This window comes from Cebus imitator, unplaced genomic scaffold (genome assembly GCF_001604975.1).
Source record: "Cebus imitator isolate Cc_AM_T3 unplaced genomic scaffold, Cebus_imitator-1.0 Scaffold265, whole genome shotgun sequence".
Lineage (NCBI taxonomy): Eukaryota > Metazoa > Chordata > Mammalia > Primates > Cebidae > Cebus > Cebus imitator.
The window spans coordinates 2,735,325-2,739,284 of NW_016107580.1; the positions used below are offsets into that span (position 1 = coordinate 2,735,325).

Here is a 3,960-nt window from a genome sequence, read left to right on the forward strand (position 1 = left end):
AATCTCGGCTCACCGCAACCTCTGCCTCCTGGGTTCAGGCAATTCTCCTGCCTCAGCCTCCTGAGTAGCTGGGATTACAGGCACGCGCCACCATGCCCAGCTAATTTTTTGTAGTTTTTAGTAGAGACGGGGTTTCACCATGTTGACCAGGATGGTCCCGATCTCTTGACCTCGTGATCCACCCGCCTCGGCCTCCCAAAGTGCTGGGATTACAGGCGTGAGCCACCGCGCCCGGCAGTAGCTTAATTTTAATAGTCAAGAACTAGAAACAACGTAAATGTCTTTTAGTAGGTGAATAAACTGTGGTACATGTATACTCTAGTATACACTCAGCAATAAAAATAAATGAACTATGTATACAACAAGCTGGATGAATTTCCAGAGAATTATGCTGAGTCGGAAAAACCTAATTCCCAAAGGTTACATACTATATGATTCCATTTATAATTGACATGGCAATATTATAGAAATAGAGAACTGATTAGTTGTTGCTAGGAGTCAAGAAGGGAAAAAGGGGTAGGAAAGAGTAAGTGTGCCATGAAAGGGCCACATAAGGGATCCTTGTGGTGATGGAAAATGTTCTGTATACTGACTATATTAATATTAATATTCTGGTTGTATACTGTAATACAGTTTTGCTAGATGTTGCCTTTGGGAGAAACTGGATAAAGGTTCCATGGGATTTCTGTATTACGATAAGTATTATTTTTTAAAGGGATGGGGTCTTAACCATGTTGCCTGGGCTGGGGCTCAAGTGATCCTCCCACCTCAGCCTCTGAGTAGCTGGGACTCCAGGTGCATGCCACTGTGCCTGGGTTGTATTATTTCTTACAACTGCCTGAGAATCTATAATTATCTCAAAATAACAAGGTTAATTTTTTTAAAAGCAACACAAGAAATTCTAAGGGAAAAGATTGTGTAGCTTGAAGACACAAAACTTTTACCTTCTGCAGATCAGAGAATATCACACATAGTTTAAAAGACAAGAATAAACTGGAAAAAATATTTGTAACAAATATGATTGAAAAAAGTTGTCTTTTTTTTTTTTTTTTTTTGAGACAGAGTCTTTCTTTGTTGCCCGAGTTGAAGTGCTGTAGCTTGATATCTGCTCACTGCAAGCTCCACCTCCCAGGTTCAAGTGATTCTCATGCCTCAGACTCCCAAATAGCTGGGACTACAGTTGTGCACCACCATGCCCAGCTAATTTTTTTTATTTTTAGTAGAGAGGGGGTTTTTCCATGTTGGCCAGGCTGGTCTCAAACTTCTGGCCTCAAGTGATCTGCCTGCCTCAGCCTCCCAAAGTGCTGGGATTACAGATGTGAGCTACTGTGCCTGGCTGATATATTTAATATATTAAAAAGTTCTAGAAGTAATTTAGAAAACACTGATATTTTTATAGATAAGCAGTTCACAAAAGAAAAAAAATGCAATCAGCTGTGAAACATGTAAAAAATATTTTAATCTCACTAGTAATTAATGAAATGAAATTCAGTTTTTCCTCCAAATTGCAACTTTCATTACATAACCTTGTTCTCAAATAGGTAAATTGTTATTGTGTTTATTATCTTCCTATCTTTTAGGTTTTGTTGAAATTATATGGAGTTTTAGCTACAAGTGATACTATTTTTTAAAGATATTAACCTTTACTAAGTATCATTTCTTAACAACAACATTAAATTCCTAGGCCACACTATCAATACTTATTTTATATTGATAATTCTTATAGATTTCATTGTTTACCACTGTCTCATCATCTTTCTTGAATTTAAATTTTGACTAATTTTGTATTTGTCAAGAATACCTTAATATTTTTTCCCATATAGTGTTGTGTATTGAGTACTTGGATATCTTGTACATATTTTTTACCTGTTAGCAAACAAATTGTTTAGCTGGGTATAAAATTGTTGATTATGCCATTTTCCCTAACAAGTTTGAAAATATTGCTTCATTCTCTACTTTAATTTGATGTTGAAAATGAGAAATCTTATCCTGGTCTGCTTCTTTTTCTCAATAGGTTACCTGGTTTTAGTTAGCTAGCTTGTTTGTTTTTTTGTTTGGCCATTTGTTTTATTTTCTTTTTATACTTAAAAATCTGAATTTGGTCAGATAATCTGCATATGTCTGAGTGTATGTCAATGTGTGGATTTTTCATAGTATTTTTGCCGAGCATTTAGTGAGTCCTTCCCATCTGAAGACTCAAGGCTTTCTTTAGCTAAAGGATATATTCTTTTATAATCTCTTTGATTTTTGCTCCCATTTACCCTATTTTGTTCTAGAATTCTAGAATTTCAGTAACTCTGAGATTGGATATTGTTGATCAGTTTTCCATGCAGCTTAAATTTCTATCTCTTTATCATTCTATCTTTGTGCTGGGAGAATTCCTCAACTTAGACTTTTAATATACTAATTTGGTTTTCAACCATGTCCATTTCAATCTGCTATTTTCTTTCTTTCTCTTTTATTTTTATTTTTTGAGAGGGAGTCTCACTCTGTCTTCCAGGCTGGAATGCAATGGCGTGATCTCACCTCACTTCAACCTCTGCCACCTGGGTTCAAGCGATTCTCGTACCTCAGCTTCCTAAGTAGCTGGAACTGCAGGCACCCGCCACCACTCCCGGCTAACTTTTTTTTATTTTTAGTAGAGTTGGGGTTTTACCATGTTGGTCAGGCTGGTCTTGAACTCTTGACCTCAGCTTATCCGCCTGCCTCGCCCTCCCAAAGTGTTAGGATTACAGGTGTGAGCCACTGCCCCTGGCCTAATCTGCTATTTTCTTGCTGAGCATTAATTTTTTTTTTTTTAACTATTATGGCATTCTATTCAATAGCTCATTTTTATTTCTTGTTTGTTCCTTTTTAAAATTGAAGACTGGCTAGGTTTTATCAATGCAGTACCTTCTTGAATATTATTGGGACTATCAATCATAAATTGGTTGATGTTAACTACTATTTCATGCATTAACTATTTTATTAGAGACTATTGGTATAGTTTTGGTTAGTTTTGTTTCCTCATTTTGAACTGCTGGTTTCCTCATAGGAGCAGTGAATTTTCGTTGCTTGCTTATATTTTTAATGATGTTCTTTACTAACCAGTAATGTTGGCTTACATAGGCTACCTTAGCAGTTTTATTAGTTATTATTTTGTTTTCCTCAGTGGGCCTCCTCCTCTTTTAAAAAGAAAATTATTTATTTTAATTAATACATAAAATTATATATATTTATGGTATACATTGTGATGTTTTGTTATATGTATACAATGTGAAATGGCTAAATCAAGCTATTTAACGTATGCATTACCTCACATAAGTTTTTTTGTGTGATGAGAACACTTAAAATTTACTCCGTTAGCAATTTTCAAATATACAACATACTGTTATTAACTGTAGTCTGTATAATATATAATAGATCTCTTGAACTTATTCATTCCTCTTATCCAACTAAAATTTTATGTCCTTTGACTAGCATCTCCCCAGTCCCCCAGCTTCTGATAACCACCATTTTATTTTCTTTATGATCTGGACTTTTTTACACTCCACATATAAGTGAAATTACTCTGTATCTGTCTTTCTGTGCCTGGTTTATTTCACTTAACATAATGTCCTCCAAGTTCATCCATGTTGTCATAAATAACAGGATTTCCTTTTTGAAAGCTGAGTAGGCCAGGTGTGGTGGCTCACACATGTAATCCCAACACTTAAGGGGGCCAAGGCAGGTGGATCACTTGAGCCCAGGAGTTTAAGACCAGTGTGGGCAACACAGTGAAACCTTGTCTCCACAAAAAATACAAAAATTAGTTAGGCATGGTGGCATGTGCCTAGTCGCAGCTACTTGGGAGGCTGAGGTGAGCCCAAGAAGTAGAGATTGCAGTGAGCTGAGATTGCACCACTGCACTGCAGCCTGGGTAACAGCATGAGACCCCATCTCAAAAAAATAAGAAAAAGTTGATGGAGGTCTAGACTGATT

General features: G+C 36.3%; 1 protein-coding gene across 10 annotated transcripts in view; it reads left to right on the forward strand.

The window, feature by feature from the left end:
- RIC3 (RIC3 acetylcholine receptor chaperone) overlaps window positions 1-3,960 on the forward strand; it is a 68,806-nt gene that overhangs the window by 48,771 nt on the left and 16,075 nt on the right. The gene's annotated exons all lie outside the window — the stretch shown is intronic.